The following is a 22,552-nucleotide window of genomic DNA, read 5'->3' on the forward strand; positions in this document are numbered from 1 at the left end:
ATTAAAAAACTTTTCGCAAAAATACTGAGCAAAACATAAAAATAAAAAATAAATAAAACACTTTCACAATTATTAAGAATTTTCGGTGAAAAACTGACGCACATTGTCGCAGAGCAACGTCCATAGTTGACCCAAAAATCTAAATCTAAAATGTAAATAAGGACATAATTCACAGCATGCGGAGGAAATACATACACACTCAGGCACGCATACACACATACACAACGGCAGCAGCGAAGCTTAAAAGCAGGCAGGCAAAATTTAGCTAACTACCTAATGAAAAAGCAGAAACGAAACGAAAAAGCAAAACAGGCAAAAAACAGCAAAAATACACAAAATTCCGCAAAAGTAACAAAAAAGGCAAGCAATAAACGCATTGATGGCGAGACTCTAGAGAATCAGAGCAAGAGAGTGTATAGTGAGGGCGAGCTTAGCTGAAAACTTAGGAGACAAACAGAAGGTAAATAACTGTAAAGAAAAGAAAAAATCAAAATATTTTGCAAAAAGTTTCAAGTTTTGCGATAATTTATGAGCGTGCACCTGAGCGCGCAAAGAGAGTGGGTAGTTGAAAAGAAAAGGTAACAGCGTAAAAGCGTGTGGGAGGCCAAAAATGTGTCGCAAAGGTAAAATGGAATTTTGTGCACACATAAATATTAGGACAGCGTAACAAAGGTGCACGAGTTATGCCTTCGGCAAGCGGCGCACAAATGCCTTACGCGCCCAGCTGCAGTTGACTCTGCCGTTGACTTCTTAATGTGTGTTGTAGTAAGAATTTTGTGCGCCGTCGTCGCAGCCACCGATGCCACGGCCACTGCTACGGCTGCTGTGTGTGACAAAATCATCGCGATAAATAATTATGTTAGTGTGTATGTGTGTGTGTACTACAAACATAAAGCCTTCCGCCCATCTTATTGCCCGTTTCACCCAATCGGGTTCGCCACCTTCTGTGTCGTCTGTTTTCGCTGGTGTCACTGTGTGGCTGCTGCTTAGTGGCATTTTTATTGCTTGCCAAGTGCATTAAATAATTTCGCTACTTCCAACAACACGGCCAGGCAACATGGTTAATGCCAGCGGCAACATCAAGAAAATACCGCTATAACAACACCAGAGCCAGCAGCCAACAACTAATAGCCGTTAGCTAGCAGCAACATGAGCAGCTGCAACGCTGGTTGGCGATATCGTGCTACATACACACACACACACACACACTTACATATTTTAATGTGTATCACATAAATAACAATAACAACAATAATAGCTATACTTAAGTCTACTTTACTCCATTCAAACCGCAACGCTTGGTCCCCCCCTTTATTGTCTTGCCCGCTACTTGTCTTAACCAACTTCTTTGTTTCATCCCCCAGCTCCTTTTCTGATACGCTCTGGCAAGTTTTCAGCCTTGCCAGATTCTGTAAGTGTAAGTGTCACACCCACTAAGAGACCGGCTTAAACATATCCACACACACTTGCATGTGTCTAAACATCACCACTCTTCACACCTACACTCGTCCCCACCACCAACAACAGCGACAACACTTGCCGCATGTCATCTACACTTCACCGTTGGCATTACCGTTACCTGTACTTCCTTTCACTCACATACTAACACATTGTTTATCACCATCGCCGCCACTTTGCTTGCCAACGCCTCTAACATCTTCTGTTTCTAGCTGCCATCCCCCCACCAGTCTCTCTCTTCTCACCTCTCCTCAGCTCCTTCTAATTTCCTTACATTTTCATTACACCAAACACCAGCAGCTATATTATTGTTTTTGTTGTTGTTGCCCAATTTGGCCCACTTCCATAGCGTCTTTTGTGACTTTCGGTTTTGTTGTGGTTGGTTGTTGTTACTGCACAGGCTGGAGTATTTGCAGCCTCAGCAAATAAATTAAGTGAAACGTTTCCGCTCTTGTAAGACATAACTTTTGCATGTTTGGAAGTACATCGCTGGTCCGTATTATCTTGGAGCTTTAACTTTTAGACGAATAGCAGAAAGCGTCTTCTTTCCTACAGTGGTATCAGTGCGCTTGAAACTTTGAAGCTTGAAATATTTATTTTCCGTATTTTTCTTTTTATTCAATAATCGATAATTCATGACCTTAATTTAATCAGTTTTTAGATTAATCTAAATAATGGAATTATTATAATGATTATGATAAATTTTAATTGCAGTTTAAGCAGTCACGACTTTGAATCAAGGGAATTACTCGGTTACATTTAATTGAAATCGGAGTAATTAAGAAAACGCAGAATTCAAATTTTGGTTAGTCACGATTTATTTTTGCTTAAATATTTGTTGGATTTTTCAAAATATTAATGCAAAATATTCAATGGAATTTAATTTAAATCTGAGGATAGCAATACTTTTATTTACAATTAAAATTATTCTATTTAATGAAGACTTAACTCAGAGGAAATTTTTTTTATATTTTTTTTTGATAAACGTAAATCGGGATTATGAATACGTAGAGACGTTTTAAGTCCTAATATTTTAGAAGCACTTTAACGGATTAATTGAAGAGTAAATCTTTTGTTTTTTTCTCATGCTTCATAAAATCTTCTAGTTGCAGTTGAGTAAAGTCAATAAGTCAATGACTTAAATCATTATTGTACTTTCTTAAAAATTTTAACTATTTTACAATTTCTGAAGATTGGTCAATACTTAAGAAACTCATAAATGACTTAAAGAGTTATTTTGATTTTAATTATTTTTAAGTGCACTAAATAATTTACAAGTCAATTAGTTGCTCTTTTTCTTTAAGGTTTCATAAATAATTTAAAAAATATGGCAATCATATAGTTTATGTCAAAGTCAATTATTTAATGCATTAACATCCTCAGAAATTTTATTACTGTTGAGACATAGTGGATAGTCAACAAATCCATAAACCTAATCACATTTCAATGTAGTCAAATTTTACACACTTCCGTAACGCTAAGCTTAACAAAATTGAAGTCTTAAAGTGACTTTATATTAAGATACACAAAATTTTAGTATGCAGTAATAATTTCAGTTTTAAGTTGCCTGTAATCTTTAAGTTAAAATGCGCTTTTGTTCTAATCATTCCAGTTTTACAATGACTTTAATCTCAACTTTAGCCTATTTTCGGAACTTGTTCAATCTAGCAGCTTATATAAAAAATAATAATAATGATGTTTTTTACTCTTTTATTTTATTGAAAAGCATACAAAATTTCATTACTGTCATTGAGTTAAGTTTAATTCAATGACTTAATTCAATTAATCTGATAAAAAAAATTATAAATGAAAAAGTTAAGTGTATATTGCAAAAATTTAATAATAATTCGTTAATCCTTTAAAATTTACACACTTCTTAAATCTTAATCCCAAATTCATCCAGTCTTGAAGTTACTTTGAAAAGAAACTACTTTTTTTAAGATAAGAGTTGAGTTTATTAAAAAAAATTTACTGATTTGGTTAATTTACAAAAATTTAATGGCAGGCATCCATATTATTATTATCAACGACTTAATTATTTTATTAGTTAAAATTTTACATCTTAGCAAACCTGTCCAGTCCTATCTTTTTAGGATATTGACACTAATGACCTAATTCTAAACGTGTTTCTGTAAAATTACTAAAATAGCATAAACATTCAATTCTAGGCTTTTTTTGTAATGCCTAGTGCCGCAGTCTTTTTTTTATTAATTTTCAATTGTTTAATAGTAAGTAAGTCACAAATTTAATTGAAAATAATTAGTTAACTAATTTTTGCTGCGAATAAATCAGTCGTATTAAAGCTAAATCAGTTGAAATAAATTATTTGACTGCTATATCGAGATTTTGGAGTATTTTGTTTGATTGAGCTAAAGCGAGTGTTTTAGTTTCTAAATTCTGCTAGCGATATAGATTTTTGTAAGACATATTTCAGAGATTAATACGTGTTTTATCGATCGAAATCCAAACAGATTCTAACCAGCTTTGTTTTAAATCAACTACCTGTTATTTCGCAGTAGCAGATGTGCAAAAGTAGTTTGAATCGTTTAGTGCGATCTATTTTAGCTTTTTTTGAGAAAACTTATCACAGTAATGAATATATTTTTTATCAATAGCTGCAATACAAACTGAACAATCAAAATCAAGTTTGATTGGAATATTTTGTATTTGTGAAGGGTATTACAGCTTCGGTGCACCAAAGTTAATATTTGTTTTTATTTTTTAATGTCTAGTGCACTAGCACTAACACCAACAAAGCCGGTCACAGCCCACTTATAACATGTAGTTACCTAAAAAATATAATAAATTTCTTCAACATTAGCCTTAACTTTCTGCCAAGTTTAATCATTGATGGAAGTACTTATTGCGATCAAATTATAAACATATTCATATTCTAGCCAGAAATGAAATAAAAATAAGAATTGTGAAAAGGTACTATGTTAATGAAAAAACCTACTGAATAGCGCCAACACAACATCACACACATACAAACATGCATTAAAACCACATTTGCACATTTGGGTTAAGTGGAAAAAAGGAAATCCCGCTCACAAAAGAGAATGTCATTTTATTTATTTATTACTGACGCTGCTATTGTGGTCGTTAGCTGCCATTGTTGGCTTAGATATTTTGCCCCTTGTTTTATTCGTGCACTGTGCTTCCCTTTGTCAGCACTATATATCACACGCCTAGTCAAGGCGCACACACATATATATACATATATATATATATATATATATATATATATGTATACCTACACTTGTAAGTGACTGTCCAGCGCATAGCGTACACCAAAAATGAAAACAAAAACAAGTATGCAAAAACGAAAACAAGCCTGACTAAAAGATTTTTAAACAGCGTGGGACGTGGCGTATGAGTAACCTGCCAGAAAGTTTCTTTCAAATTTGAGTCTGCTGACTCGCATATCATTGCTGTTGTTGTTGCTGCTGTTGTTTGGAAATTTATGAAGTTTATATTGTTTTGGCGCAAGTTGTTGACGCTGCTATTTTGTGTGCGATTTCTTTAAGCTACTCCTATGTACCCCTCTTCACACCAGCAACTTCAGTACATACAATCAAAGATCACAATTGGCTTGAAAAGTTATGAAGAAAGGAAGTGAAGTATAATGGAAGAGCGGCAATTGTATGCTAGACAATAAGCCATCGGAGCACTTCAAAATTGTATGCGATGGCGGCTGTGTTATTGGCTGGCAGGACAGTTTTCGCACTCTTGATATTTTTCTTGCAAATTTTTTTTATTTATTTTTATTTTCATGTTTTTTTTTATTGAAATATGGCGGATATGGATAGCAATATCCTTTTTTGTTATATATTTTTTTTAAATTTTATTTATTTACTCTTCTTCCTTCCACTTCTACTTCTTTCTACTAATGCCAGCAAATGCCTTGTCGCCTATGTAGCAGAAATATATTAGCAAAATATGTAACAAATTCGTTTCAAGTATCACTACATTTAAACTGCTCATGCTAATAGGTATAAAGACTATACATTTTAGCTTAATGGAAAAGTTAGTTGTTTTTCGCCCGAAAAATTAAGTAACCGTCAAGTATGCTGAAATGTAGAAACTTCCTTACTTCATTGCTTGTGAAATTTTAAAGTGGATTTTCGGATGAATTTTCACTTATTTGTAGCTAAGGCCATATTTTGTTTTTGTGCTTTCCAAGTAATGCAGCCAAGGAAACATGAAAATTTATCCGAGTTTTTCTTAACTAAAATTCAAAAATATTTAAATATGCAGAAAAGTACTTTTTGGAAACTAGCCATTTTAGCTATACTCTATAGTCGTGCGATCTGAACAATTTTGTCGAAGAATAGAATAATTTATGCCTACTTTTGTGAAGATATATTTTCAAATAAAAGAGCTATATCATATAGTAGTTCGATCTAGAAATCTACATATATTAAAGCGTTGTTTTGGTCAATAAATAGTCCATGTTTAATTTAGTGAAGATATCTTGCCAAATACTACTTCACTACAAGAATAGATGAAAATCTATTTGCAAAATTTCAGATCGATATCTCATACTCTGAGGGATTATGAGTACATATGCGAACAGGCGAACATAATCGACTCAGCTTGCTACGCAATTCATTAAGATATAAACATTATAGAGTCGCCGACATTTTCTTCTGGGTATTACAAACTTCAGTATACTTAATATACCCTGTGCATTCAGCTTCTTAATTGAACTCAATTTATCCTCGTTACCACACAATCTATAGAGAAGTTGAAATTTAATTTTTTGTTGTTTTTGTTCTTGCATTTTTTATATAATCTGTGGGTACCCAGATGTTTTTCGTTTTTATTTTATTAAATTCTAAGACTGAGTGAAAATCGAATTCGGTTAATGATTGAGTCAATTAAGATAGATGTTTTAACGATGAAAACGAATTTAATAAATGTTCCATTTCGAATATATGCTTGTTGACAGCTGAAAAAAAAAGTTCTTGTTACTAAATAGCTCGTTTGGGTCAACTATATTAGCAAATGCTAATATAGGTTGTGAATTATTTTAATTTCTTTGACAGTAAATTGTTGTTACTTTTTTAATGGACTTTTTGTAGCGAATTGTTTTAAGAACTTCAACGTTGACTTTTCTTTAATATTCGTACAATAACTTAGATTTTCATAAATACCAATCAAACTCATTTTATTAATATTTGTGAAGACCTAAACACTACCATATTAAAGTTTTGTAATTGAAGCTGTCGAAAGAAACGATAAGTCCCCGTCGCTTGTTACTCATTGGCTCTATATTTTTGAAAACCAATTAATTAAGTGACTTAAATTTTAAACTTACAGTCTATACCCGCCCCTCAAGTAATTGTTAATTGAGTCAATTAGCATTTTTTTATATAATTGAGTAAAATTAAACGGTTGAATAGTTTAAGAGAAAGCATAAAAATCGCCAATAGTAAATGTGTAGCTGTTTATAAATTACAACTCAATTTAGTTTAAATACCATAATATAATTGAGAAGAGTTTACTACTTGCTCTATTAACTAATTATGTTCATATTTCATGAAACCAAATCTGTATGTATAATCAGTCTCGACAATATTCTAATTGAATTAAGGGAATGTTTAAAAAGCTTCCCTAGTAAATGTGTAAATGTTAATACATTATAACTCTTGTACTGAGCTTAGGTAACAATTTATTTGAGAAAAGCTGACTAATTGCTCAATTAGCTGATCGCGTATATAGACTAGGAGGCCAAACCTATTTTTTGAAGATCGGGAGTATTTCTGCAATTTTCTTATTGAGTAAATTAAGCGTGTGTAAATACTAATAAATACTACTCTTATATGATACAGTTAGTTGAGTTGCCAATTTACTTAGGTAAAGCTGGCTAACTGCTTAATTAACGGATTGCGTGGGTATTTCATGAGATAAACAGATTTAAATTGTCTTAAATAACTATGAAATAACTCATCTTAAGTAAATTGCATAATCTACAACGATTTGCACTTTTCTTCGTTACTCATTTTGACAACTTAGTTGAAATATTTTAGTCCATTAACGGACATATTTTGAAGACTTGCTTTAATTTTAATATTTATAATGCTGACTCCTTATATAATAAGCTAAAGTAAAAAAGATTATGAAGTCCACAAAATTTCATTCAGCCTGCAATATTCAAATATTAACAAAATTTCGTACACGTACTTGACATCTAAAATCTTATAACTCAATAATTAATTTTCATTTGATTTATTTGCGAACCAAGATTCAAAGACTCCACTTACAGCAGTTACTTCTTTGCATAGTTTTTTAATTAAAATATTTTAACGACGTTTTGAGAGAACGTTGAAATTAAGAAAGTTTTAAATTTACAAAATTTTACGACAGTTGAAAAATGTTGCATACATCTTGGCGCATAAAAACAAAACAACTGTGTGCCACAATTTTAAGAAAGTAAAGGATGAAGTAAAAATGATAAACGGTTTGAACATAATACTTGCACACTTACACACTCAGCCACACACATTCACATACACTAACAAATATTTTTATTGTTACTTGTAAAAAACTTGTGACAACACGCTTTACTAACTGCGCACATATCATTATTTACACAGCAAACAGTAGATAATATGTGTATGTGTTTGTGTAACAGTACATAAAGTTCGCTTTGTTGTTCTTGCCTCAAAATTTTACAATATGCGCGCCTGTGAAAAGGCGATGGCCATATGCATAAGCATAAATACACAAGGGAGCTGACATAACGCACACAACTGCAACAGCATACATACATCTACGTTGCAACACTTTCACTTGGTAATTGACCTCATTAGGTAACATCTTGACTTTTATTGCCACACAGACTGCTTGTGCAAATTTTCGTACAGCAGATAGCGCATACTGCTTGTACAGCACAATTTCTCTACTTATACTTTGTATGTATATGAGTTTGGGTGTATTAAAGTGAGAAAGCAATTCGAAAGAATTTTTCCAATCCCGACGTTTTTGGGATTATGTTTCCATACATTTCGGGATCCCGAAAGTTTTTAAATTAACTTCTATAATGATTTCCAGCATCACAAACATTTTTTGGAGTGTCCCGAAATGCTGATATTTTTTGTACAGAAATTTCGGAATCCCGAAACTAATATCTTCACATTATAAATTATTTGTAAGTAAATTAAATAATTATTAAAATAAAATTAAATTGAAAATTTCAGGATTCCACAAATTTTTAAGTTAACTTCTAAAATGATTAAAAGCAGAAAGTTTTACTTTAAAATTTTAGCGTTCCCGTAACTTCGGGATCACGAAAAATTTTTATCAGTTACCACAACGATTTCTAGCATCAGTATACATTTTTTTTATTTTTAACTGCCCCGAAATTTCTACACTGGGTCCGAGTAGGTATTATTACTCCAAAAATGTTTGAAGCAGAATTTTATTACAAAAACAATAAGAACAATCCCGAATTAGGGAGGTTTTGCTAAATTACAATAGATTACAGTGTCCCGAAACTTTTAATGTTTTCTGGAATCACAATATGTTTTATATATGTATGTAAGTCAAAAAATTTCCAATCCCGAAATATCGGTATTTTGTTATTATGGATTTCGCGCTTAAAAGGGTTTCCGGTTTTTAACCAGTTTCCATACCGATTTCTAGCATCGGTATATACATATTATATATTTTTTTTTAATTTGAATGCGCCAGAAATTTCAGGACTTTGCTCGAGTAGGTTTTGGTATCCCGAAATTATTTGTATCAGATTTTTATTTAAAAAAATATTAAAACGGTCTTTAAATTTCGAGATTTTGTTTTATTCAATTTTGAGGTTCTGAAATTAAAATGCTTTCTGTAGTCGTAAAATGTTTTATTTAAAAACAGTCAAGAACTGTCCCGAAATTACGAGATTTTGTTTTAATAGATGGGGTTTCGAAACGTTTTAGCCAGGGAATTGTTTGCAAAAATTTCGGGATCCCAATGTTTTTTTTTACAAAATAATAATATTTTTATATATTTTAACAAATTTTATACAACATTGTCATGGTCCCGAAACAGCGGGATCATGCAATCAGTTGAGTAGTTAATTTCCACCAAAAAAAGTATTGCTTGCAATAAATAAACAAAATAAAATATGAAAATAGTGCAAAAACAGCAGTCACAGCAACCAGCACCCAGCAGCCAACAAGCAAATAAATCTCTGAATATCCGCCTCAACACCTCAACAACTGCAAGTGTGAAGAGTGTCAAGGAAAAGTATTGTTAAACAAATAAAAAAACAAAAAAAAAATATTTTCTTCCACAAAATAAATACAAAATTTTCGCGCTTATCATCAAATTCGCATGCACGCAAAACCAACATAAAAATTATGGCCTTGAGCTACTGCCGCCACAAACACACAGGCAACATAAACATAACCTTATGTGAGTATATATATATAATATATACATCTCTTTACAAATACATACATACGTGTGTGTTGTGTGCGGAAAATTTAATTTGGCCTGCTTAGTCTTTCGCAAGACGCCTTTGGTAGTCTTATTTCATTTCGCATATTTTTTCTTTCACTCGCCCGCTCCCAAAGCATTTCGCCGCTCTAAACTCAACGAAATTGAAGAATCTTACCATTGGCTGCCCTTTGAAAGCCGCTATCGCAAATCTCTCAAAAGAAATTAAGGCTATGCGGTGGATGCTCGCCACATGCGTGTCAGTGTGTGTGTGTGAAGGACTGTGCATAAATTTTGCGAGAAATTTTCATGATGCTGGCAAAATGATAGAGATTGCGTTAAACGTACGGAAAGCGCAGAATATTTATTTGCTTATATCTAGAAATATTGAGGTTGCCGGCAGTGCTACCAGCCTTTCTAAGGTAATATTGTTAGCGTTCATATAACAAACAAGCTTAGGTTGAAAACTAATTAAAATTGTTGTTTTGGAAGGATATCGATATAGATATAGATATAGATATAGATATAGATATAGATATAGATATAGATATAGATATAGATATAGATATAGATATAGATATAGATATAGATATAGATATAGATATAGATATAGATATAGATATAGATATAGATATAGATATAGATATAGATATAGATATAGATATAGATATAGATATAGATATAGATATAGATATAGATATAGATATAGATATAGATATAGATATAGATATAGATATAGATATAGATATAAAGATGCAGGTAAGATGAAAACACAGTTTTATTCACTAAACTTAGCCTTTGCTTATGCCTGAAGCCAAATTTTTGGCAATTCGAAGAAAAAATCTTGTTATAACTATTCCCATCCTTTGTCTTGCGTGTCTGCAATGTAACCCTGTCCATTACAAATATAAACCCCCATTACTATCTTTGCTCTATTTTAGTTATACCCAACGGCCAATGAACAAATCAATCAAAACTTCTGAATATCTTCATCAATCAAATGCAATTATGGATCTCGACAATCGGCGTCAGTCGAAGCGGAATGTGAAATTTGAGCAGTAACATTATGTTTAGTAACATGAATATTTGTTTGTGTGAAAGTTGGATTATGTCTTCCACTTTAGTTTCTGCTTCGTTGTCTTTGTTAGTTTTTGTAGTAAATTGTATTTAGCCTATATGCAAGCTTGTGTGCTTTACTGATTGTTTCGCAAACTTGGTTATTAAATATGCGTAGCAAACATTTAGTGGCTACGCTATATTGATTGTGTTTACAGGTTCAAAATGGATACATTTCTTCAATAAATGTTGTATGATTGGGAAGTCGAAAAAAATCGTAGTTTTTGTTTGTTTTTATAGGTAGATTTTGTGGAATTTTTAAACGCTTAATATTTTAAGAAAAAGCCTTCTATTAATACCGGTAGTTTTATACCGAAATTTTGTTCACTACTGCAATTAAACATATACTTCTGTTTGTATCCAAAAAGTATATATTTTACATGACCAATTGTGGGTCATCTTTTATTTATTAGTGCGTGCGCGAGCATTGCGTGTGTTTGCATTGTCAAAAAACGCAAACGACACGCCCATTCGCATTTAGCTCATTAAATATTCATAACATTCAAATAGAAACCGCTGCTTACGAAATCAAGAATGCTAATTATTCATACCTTTCTAATAAAGCAATTGGACTGACCTTGAAAATAATGAAAAACACTTAGACCGAATCAAATTAAATAGCCATGAAATTTACAAAGGTTCATATATTCCTATCGGGTATTAAAAGAAGGAATTGTATACATATGTATTTACATATACATATAGTATATACATATATACTATTATATTATACATATATACTATTCTATATACTTGTATATATACTGTTCTATTTCACAAAATACGAAGGACATTGATAAAAATTTTTGGTCCCCTTGTAAACCATTTTTAACTATAGTTGAAAGTGCGAAATTATTACATTTTCGTGAAAACAGCAGATGGCAACCCTTTATAAATATGGAGGATTTAGCGCTGATATTTGCCACTGTTTAGTTGCTTCAAGTCTTCTAATATTAAACAATTTTTAAGTGTAGTTAAAAATGTGAAAACATTAAGATTTAATATAAAACAACAGGTGGCAACCCTATAATAATTTTTCTAAATTCTAAATTATTAATATATAGTTATTATTTTAAACTTGTATGTGCTAGAACAAATAAATGTACGTTAAATTTTAAGTTATTTAAAAATTAAAAAATTTTACAAAAACAGTAAGATGGTAACCCCACTAAACTAATCACACCAAGCAATTTACTTTGACATAAATATTTGTGTTTCTGTGTATAATACTTTAATTTTTTTTTATAATTTCGTGCTAATTTATTCACCTAAAGATTTTATGAACAAATAAGAGTAAAATTTACACTACTTGGCAGCCCTACATATTTAGTAAAACAAAATTTCATTAAGTACAGCTGTTTTTTAACTAACTCAGAAAGATAATCACCAAAAAACTTTGTTTCAATAATATTATTTTCTACGAAATGTAAATTTTAAACTAAAAAGTTGGCAACCTACTGTTTTGCATTTTTTGCCGAAGCAGTTTTATTTCGTTTGCTATTTTTTACATAAAAAATATATTTGTATATTCATTACTTTATTTTAATATGTAAGTAGTTTGGCATCTGGCAACGCCTATAAGAAATATTTCAGTACTAAAATGTTTAATTTGCCTTAAATTTAATTTTAAATTTTTTAATTTTTAATTGAAAAGGTGGCAACCTTTCGTTTTATATTTTGCTTAAATGTCGTTTTCATTATTTTAATAATTTCTTACATAAGAAATATATTTTTATAAAACTCTTTATGTTGTTTAAAGCAGTATTTTAGCAACTGGCAACTCTATTTACAAAATGCGCAGCTCTTACAATGTTTAATTTATCTTACGTTCAACAGTATTAAAATTTATACGTTCTACTTTGCCTAAATTTTTTTTTATAAAAAAAATAGTTGGCAACACTATTTTATGAAAACGTTATTTTCTATATTTTAATAAGCTTGTTTTAAACCTGTTAGTGCTTGAATTCATAAGTAGTTGAATTTATTTTACGTTTGATAATATTGTACGAAGTAATATGTGGCAACTCTACGCATATAAAATTTGTAAGTCAAGCATATTACACAAAAATGTTAAATTGCTACTTGCTTTTAACATAAATAACATCAATTTTGTTTTTAATACCCATATTGTATTGTATATGTATATCGGAAACCAGCATAGTTAAGGACTTAAGTACATACATATGTATGCATGTAGGTACTTTCGAAAAAAAAACAAATTTAAAAACTTTTATTCCTTTATTGTAAGTAAATCCATTCTACGAAAACAAAAATATTTCACCTTTAGCCATTAAATACTTATCATCTTGGTTATAATAATGACTGCAATTTTCTCTCATTATTCCCAGCAACTCGATTTCCATAATTTTATGCCGCTACGCCTAAATGTAGGCAAAGCCATTTGTCTTCATCTATTTAAATAAGCGTTAATCATTAATGTAGCACTCATATTTTCTCGCCCATTTGACTGGAAAGTAATCTCAGTTGACCGAAACGTTAACGGTAAAAGTTGTTGTTACTGTGAAAGAAGTGGGAGTATTGAGTACATTATGTACGCACCTGAAGCTAGTACTTATATATTGAGAAAAAAATTACATAATCACACTCAGCACAAATTTGTCTAACAAATCATAGATATGTCTTTATACTCATATATAAATATTTTGTTGCTGTGTATGTACCTATGTACGTTAGGATGTGCATTATTTCCCAAGTTGATTTTTATACTCTGAACAGGCTATATTAAGTTTGACACGAAGTTTTTAACTTCCAAAAGAAAACGTCGGAGATTCTTGTTTCCTTTTGTATTTGTGGAGGGTATTATTCTGCTTGCAAAATGGAATTAAGTTAGGAAATAACGGACACCCTAATATACGCGTTTACCCATATATACATATCTTAGCTGCTTCATCATCATTAGCGACCACGAGCAGCGCGTTGTGCGTGCCGAAAATTTCTAAAAATGCACAAAATGTACGTTAATCATAACGAATAATGCAAACAACAAGAACAAAGAAAATGACATTTCCGTGTAACAAAGTCGCAAGCAGGAAAAAGAAGCCTTGAATTAGCAACACTTTGTTAGCGCTTTATTCTGCTTAGTTTTTGCCTTGGCATGCCTTTTACTCACTTCTCGCTTTTATTTCGCTTACATTTGCCTATTTTTATTTCCTACGTTGCCTGGTTTCATAGTTTATTTATTTTTTGTTTTCTTTTGTTTTTTACACAGCATGCTTTTAGGCGCGCTAACGTGACATAGTCGCATTTAGAAATATGAATATAAAAACGACAGCTTTACAACTTGACGACTTAATACCGCTCGGCACCCATCATTCATTTTGTTTGGCACATTTGTTAACAACGTAAATTTGACGTATGTACAGGAGTATGCGTGTATGGCTTTTAACGCGTTTACGCGCCTAAAACTATGCGCAGATTTTTGCGGAACACCGACCATAAAAGCCAAATTGCGTGATTTCCCTATTTAATATACATACATAGGCAGACACATATATATAGAAAGAGAATTTTACACTGAAACCATGCACACATGCATAACATATGCATGTACAAAGTGAAAATCATAAATGTGTGTGCGTGTTCGTGCGTGACTTGCTTAGAACCTTGCAGCTACTTAGTTTCGCCGCTTCAAGGTAATTAAATATTTTTACGTGAGTTTTGTACACTTGAAAAAAGCAAAACAAAAAATTCTCACACGCACACACACACCCTTACATACAAACGCAGCAGTATACCTACACGCTTTTGCATTTCAATTATGAAATTATTCAAATGTGCTGCTAACTTATATTTAATTGTTCGCTTTGCCAGGCGCGTGTATTTGACTGTGTGAGTTGTTATGAGCTCTGCTGCGCAGCCAAATTTAATCCGATTATCATATATGTATAAATGTGTATTAATTGTTTCTATGTATACACTTAATACTTGTATGCCGCAACCCCCACACTCCCCCAAACTCCCAAAAAAAACATTGGCATATTTTGCTACTTTCAAAAATTAGTTAAAATTAATTTCACAAACTTTGCTTATCATGTTTACTGCGCGCCGGCAACTGATATGCGCCTAAAAATACACTATGGAAAAGAGATAATCTTTTTTACATATTAAATTTTAGGTGGCGTTCAATACGCAGTCAATACCTAAATAATTTTTTTGCAAAGATTAGACCAAAGCACATTGGGGTGTATTATATTGCATGGTGCCTAAGAATATACTACTAATAACTCAGCGTGAGATGTACTGCAATGTTTAATCGCAAGGATTTTGAAACAAGGCAGATATCAGAGCAATTAAAAAAAGCCTCAAAGAGTTTGCTCACAGGAAGGCATATATAATATTTATAAATACGGTTTTGACTACCTTTGACTATCACCAAAGTCTCGTCAAAAATAATGAAGGAATGCCTTGAACTCTTTGTGGATCTAATACTTTATTTCACGATAAACCTGCAATAGGTTCCAGAACATAGTGATATCCCTGGTAACTGTGAAGTAAGCAAACTAGCCAGAGCAGGCACCATACTACAATTGGACTTCGATAATATGGAAATATATATGCCTCGGGCTACTTGCAGATATTTAATCGACGATGTTATAAATCTAGCTGAGTCTCGGTGGAGAAAATCTGAACTGGGTCAACAAGCGGACAAACGTGGCGTGAATGGAATAGAGGCCGCACATTCAAAAGGAATGACAAACGAATACTAGTAGAAATGCCAACAGGTCACTGTTTTACTGGCAGATATGCCACCAGACAGGGAATATCATATAACGATTATTGTAGAAGCTGTCAAGAGGTAGAAGGACTATACGAGTAGAACATTTTCTATGCAAATGCAAGGAAAAGAATCGCAACTATCGGTCGAAAATTTCTTGGAAATGCTTTTGCATAAAAAACATTTTGAATTGAAAAACTTCATCAAGAGCACATTGTGGTTCAGAGAGGACATAAAAGAGTAAAGTGGTTTTAGTTATGTACTAAACTTTTTTTTCGAGTTGGAAAAATATAAATTTAGTACGTACTAACTTTTTCACCAAAATATGATACCTAAAACCGATTATGTGCTTCTATCGTAAAATTTAGTACTAAAGATTTTGTACTAATAAACTTCCACTGTTACGAAACTATTCAGAAATATAAATTTTTTAATAAAAAACAGATACTGTCAAATAAAATTTATTTTTAATTAAAAATTTAGTACTAGTATTTTTTGTCAAATTTTTGTACCAAAAACTTTTTAGTAAAATTTGTTTGCCAAACAGTGTGTACTAAAATTTTGTTTAAACTTTTGTACTAAAATTTTTTTTCAAAAATTTTGTTCTAAACTTTTGTAGTATTTTTTTGTTTTAAATTAAAATCAAGTATTCAAAAAACTTTCGAGGTCACAACTTTCTTACAACATTTCAAAATCATTTAGTACAAAAAGATATAAATAATACGAGTATAAATTAACTCCTTACGGCACATTTAATATTTGCCATTTCCTACTATAACTTTCGTACTAATTGATAATATTTAACTTTTTATTTTTTTTTTTTGCCCCAGAAACGCGAATTCATTCAACCAAGATAAATTTGCCATATTTATCTGCTTGCAACACCGAATAAAAGGCTTGCGCTCTTGAGTTTGGCATACTTTTAGGCTGTCTGACAGCTGCTGCAGCATCGTGTACTACCTTGCAGTGCTTTTTGAGTGCTATATACATACATACACACAAGTATCTACACATATTTTCAGCCCATTTTAAAGTGTTCTACTTTCAATACATTTTTCCGTCGGCTTTTCGGCGATTTTGGTACACCATTCGCGCTTGATTCAAAGAAATTTTAGGCGAAGAGCTTTTGTTCTTAAATTTGGTGGCGGCAAATACTTTTTTGCTATGAAAAGCGGGTAAGAGGGTGTTCGGAGCGTTTTGTTGTGTTGGGAATTATAATTAGAAACTTACTTTTTTCATTTTTCTTGGCAATGAATGGTAAGTAGCGGCATTTCATTAGCTTTTACTCAACTTTAATTGCAAGTATTTTGAAATGTTCTTCGGTAATGTAGAAATCATGAAATCATAATTAAAATTCTAATTAGGCAACACAAATATTTTTATTTCGCCACATTTGTGTTGCTTTGCGTCAGTTTCGTTTATTATTGTACGTCCCTTTTGTCTCTCATTTGGCTAACTTTTTGTGCGCGAAGTTTTTATGTTGCATAATTAAAATTAAGGCACTTAAAACACCTCTCTTTTACGAGCTGCTTCGAATAGCGGAAGTTTAAGAAGTTGAGATTTCTCTCTTTACACCGGGACTATGATGCCGTTATAGAAGACAATGTTGTAGCAAATAGTAGAAAACATTTGTTAATAAAACCGCACGACAGTCGAGTGAAACCCTGAAGAAGTTGAAAAAAGCATATTGTTAAAAATATTTATTCTAAAGGGTTGCCAGCTACAGAAAAGTATATTCTTCGAAGTTTATGTGATAAAGTAACATTTTTATATCGATACGAAACGAAATGGATTTTCGTAAGCTTCCTTTGAAAACATTTTCTGTGTAGGGTTGCCACCTATTTAGTAACCAACTATTTATAATTTTCAGTTAAAATTTATAAAATATACATTTAATTACATAAAAAATTATTAATGTAGTATAACTATTTTATTATGGATTAAAAGGGTTTAAAATACTTCTATTGATTATTTATTTCAACAAGGTTGCCAACTATTTTAATATTGTACCTAAATTAATTCGATATTATAATAATAGTGAAATATGCGTATCAAATATAAAAATATTTTCGTTGGACATGAAAAAAATTTTTGTGAAGAGTTGCCAAGTGTTCAAATTTTTTTTAGAAAATATTTTGCAGAAAAGTTGTCACCTAAGAGTCGAACAGTTTATAGTCGAATAAATTTTAAAGACAAGGAAACACTAAAAATCTAAAGAGGTTTAAGAACACTTACAGTTGATAATATTTTTTTTTTATTGGAGGGTTACTGAATATTTATAAATTTGTAAAAAATATTTGGCAGGAAAGTAAGCCACCTATAAGTCAAGAAAATTTTAAGTTGAAGAAATCGATCAGACAAAAAAAACTAAAATTCTAAAGAGGTTTAAGAACGCATACAGTTAAAATATTTTGTTTTTGTTGAAGGTTGCCAATAGTTTAAAATTTTCGTTTTTTGGAAAATGATAAAATATAAAAATGTTTTCATCATGTGTTTCTAATCAAAAAGTTTAAAAAGAATATGATTTGGAAGGAATGTTTAAAGTTACCATCTATTTGAAACTCCATATTAAATAAAATTAGTAAAGTTAGTAAAATATTTCAAATTATGAGGAACTAGGCAAGAAAAATTTAAAAAATTCTACCAAAAATATCTTTAGAAGAGTTGCCATATGTGTATCAATATTTAAAACTAGTAAAATGTTACAAATTATGCAGCAATGCAGATAAAACTAGAAAGGTTTAAAAAAATTTCTCGAAAATAATTTTAGCAGAGTTGCCAACAGTTTGGAAACCGTATGCTCAAAGAACGCTGGTTTAAAATAATATTATAACTTTGTCAATTACCTCGGGGTTTACTTTATATAGATTATTATTACATAATATAGACACACAACGATATTTTTTTAGTAGTGTTGCCACCTGCTTAAAAAATTCAATTCGATGAAACAATAAAAAAATATTTATTACAAATGATATAGCCATTAGCACAGATTGAAGAAATGCTTGGGGTAGAAAAAAATGTATTTCACGAGTGTTACCACTTGTGATAAAGTAAAAAAAAAATTTTTACAAATAAATATTATACAAAACTGGTTCAACAAGGGTTATGGCAGAAAGTAATTATTTTGAGAAGCATTGCCACCTGTTATGATTTATGGAAATGTGGAAAGAGTATGAAATAAACTTATTTTCAGCTTAATATGCTTTGCAATTTTCCCTAATGGTCGTAAGTGCGGGAAATTTCCAATAACTTTTGTTAAATTTTTCGAATTTTTAAACCCACCATTTTTTGTTGAATTTCCTCATTTTCCTTTATTGCGTCTAATTGAATTTTAATGGGTTTACACACGCTGATGAATGAATCGATGGGAAAACTTGAAGGATGCCGCAACAAGAAAAAAGAAAAATGCCAGAGGAAAAAGCTAACTTAGCAAAAACACATGTATACACGTGAGTGTGTTTATGCAGGCTTACAAGTATGTATGGGTGTATGTGTGTGTGTGTTAAAGAACGTTAGATAATACTTTGCAAGTAGAAAAACTTCAGCTAAGCTCGATTGAGCTATTGATGTGCCTATCGTAATATATACTATATACGTATTTATATAAAGAACTACATAGACATATGTATATATATATATATATATGTGTGTAGTTATAAAAACGTACTCACTTTTCGTAAAACGTTGGAACGTATGCTGAAACTTTTTAACAGTTGAAAAACTTTTTCGTTGCTGCCTTGGCTTGTTTTTACTCCTTTTGATGCTTGCGAGTAATGTTGTTATTATTTAGTATTATATTATATATCTATAAATACTTTTTTGTGTTTTATTTTGGAGTAACAGCCAGTGTTGTTGAAAGAACGTAATGTTTATTTTATTTATTTCTTTTTAGCTTTTGTTTCCTTTTGTTATTTTATTTTATATTTGGTTGCTATTGTTGCTATTGTGGTTTTTTGTTGGCGTTATTATTTTTGTGTCTTTTCTGAGTCAAGGCAGCTGCTAGCGGCGGAAGTTTGCTGCTTGCTCTAGCGGTCTTCAAATTGCGCTGATGGATTTACCGTTAGGGCTTAGCGGCGACTTGTAGACTACTTTAAAAGCTGCAGCTCAAATGCTTGTGGCGCAATTTTGGTTGCTTTTAAGCGTTTTTTCATAACTTAAATACAATTTTCTTCACTTTTTCACAACTTTATTTCGCACTTGATAACTTTTTATTTAACTTTATTATTATTTTTTATAATAATTTTATTATTCCAATTTTTTATTTTAACTCAAAAATCACAGTTATTTTATATTTTCACCACTTTGGCACAACAAAAAATACAATAACATTATTTTTTTAGTATATATCTAACAAAAAAATATACTTTTATATATCTATGTAAATATACAGTCCACCAGCAACCGCTTGCCTGTTGTGGGGTGTGGAGCTGGAAGAATGCGTTTGCTTATATGGTTGCTTAGCTGCCCAGCAGGTTTGCTCACTTGAAACGCTGCAGTTACTATTGACTGTCTGCTCGCAGCGTGTGCGAAACAAACAAATATGCAAACAAGTGTTAGTGCAGCAGGGCGTATGAGTGATTTTCAGGAACTTTAAGCAGACACTTTATGTGGGATGATACATATATTGAAATGTGTTTGGTATGTGTTTTATGGCATTTATTTAACAGTAAATAGGACGTTGTTTAAGATCGAAGTCATTTTAAATTTTAATTATTTTTTTTAAAGTTTTTTTAATATTACGTAAATAATTTTATTTATAAATTTTGTCTAACTTTTTTGGAAATTTTTTTTTTAATCTTAATCACTTTTTTAATATTTTTTAAAATATTTTTTTGAAATTTAAATTTTAGTTTTTTTTTTAATTTGTTTATGTCAATTAAATTTTTTTTAATTTTTCCTAATACCTTGTTTCTTCAATTATTAACATTTAACCAATTTTAAAAATTGTTAATTTCCATTAAGTAAATTTTTTGCGCACAACACTTCTCAAAAGTGTTTATTTTTCTTTCACTTTCATTTTATTGCTTACAATATGATAAGCACTTATGCACATAACTGTAATTTTCTGCCACATCACTTATGTTTAACACGCGCTTTCGTTCCTGTTCTTCCAATTGCGTATCTTATATTTATAATTTCACTTAATATTTATTTACTTATTTTCATTGTAATTATTTGTACGCCTTTTTTCCTTTTTCTCAGCAGCTCACCTGCTAGTCTACACCCTTAGCTTAGCTCTGTTTTCAATTGCCGTTCTGCTGGAAAATTTTTATTTTGTGTTTACCAACGCGTTGGTGTCTGCTCATGGCTCAATTGTTGACAGCAATGCTATAAATAAATTATCCACAGTTAAAAGCAATAAATATAAATATTTTTTCAGTTGAAAGTAGCTGTTCTTAATACTTGTATATTAAAAGCTGCTTCGGGAAACGGAAATTAGAAAAATTAATATTATATATTAATACAAATACGCTGAAGTCAATATGTTTGTGTGTGTGTGCTTTGAATTCTATTTCAGTTTTACTTGGAAAATATTTCTATAATATTTTTACAGTTATTTATTGCGAAACAGTTTATAAATAAGATGGTTAAATACTCAAGTTGAGCATTATGCGAAGCTTTGCTTTACTATTTAATTTTTTTACATAAATATTCGTGTTTATAGGGCTATGCATATAGCATTTCAAAGAGTAATGAGAACTTCATGTAACAACAACAAAACAATATGATATAACTAAGGTCACTTATAATTTAGAATCAACACATTTTTGTGGAAGTTTTATTTGAGGTTTTGAATTTTTTTTCTACCGTTTTATTAGGCATGAATTTTAGTGTGTAGAAAAATTAGTATATTGACATTTTGTTATGAAATGGTGGCTACTGCGCCAATCTTCGGTATCCCTTTTTTCAAGAGAGCCTCTATGGATGACAGTGCTACTAGGAGCTTGAGCTATTTTAAACAAAAATAAAAGTTGGATCTTAATGGTCATAGAGCTTGCCAGTAAATATGTACTATGTTTATATGTACATATATAGTATTACCTTTAACTCCGGTTGAAGCATAGGATAGCTATACAAAAATATTTCGCAAAATAGCAGATTTAGAAAAAAGGTCAAATTTTTAACCGAAAGAATTAGTAGCATACTATACAAGTATAATAATAAATTGTTCCAATAATAACAAAAATTTTCTACGTTTCAAAAGATACGGTTACTATGAAGCTGCAGTTAACATTTCAGATAGATATGTATGTACGATATTCTCTGAGTTCTATAGCGTCGTTCTCCAGCTCATTGACCCGAACGTTGCGAAAGAACATCGTATTAGAAAAGGAATTTAGGAAAATATAGATATATCTGCTCCTTTACAAACAATAATTGTTAAGAATATAAATTTAAAAATTACTTTCTCGGAAGATGCAACCATTCTAATAAATTGTCGTTAAGAATAATCGTCTGCAAAAACCTTTTATCCTTTAAGAGGATATATTAAGTTTACTATGAAGTTTGTAACACCAAGAAATAAATAATAAATATCATATTTGGTTTTATGGATTTTGTAGAAAATGTATTGCTCTTCAAAAACGGTCTATCAGGATTTTTTCATAAACTAACCGTTTAAAAGATATTAATGTTTGAAGAATTGGTTTTTTTCTTTTGAATTTGTTTTTTCTTTTGAATTTTATAACTCAATACAAAAAAAAAAATAATTTTAAATTGCAAAGCGCATAATCTTGTTCGAAAGTTTTTGCTCTACTTTTAAAGTTTTCTATCCGATAATAAGAAAAAAGTAGAAAACCATTAGTC

General features: G+C 30.9%; 1 protein-coding gene across 1 annotated transcript in view; it reads right to left on the bottom strand.

Moving 5' to 3' along the window:
- GABA-B-R1 (gamma-aminobutyric acid type B receptor subunit 1) overlaps positions 1–19,954 on the bottom strand; it is a 338,659-nt gene extending 318,705 nt beyond the window's left edge. The window contains exon 1 of the mRNA XM_070107139.1: positions 19,417–19,954. The gene's annotated coding sequence lies outside the window, so the exon portion shown is untranslated. The remainder of the gene's footprint in view (positions 1–19,416) is intronic.
- Positions 19,955–22,552: the final 2,598 nt, after the last annotated feature.

The sequence above is a fragment of the Bactrocera oleae genome, chromosome 3, assembly GCF_042242935.1.
Source record: "Bactrocera oleae isolate idBacOlea1 chromosome 3, idBacOlea1, whole genome shotgun sequence".
Classification (NCBI taxonomy): Eukaryota; Metazoa; Arthropoda; class Insecta; order Diptera; family Tephritidae; genus Bactrocera; species Bactrocera oleae.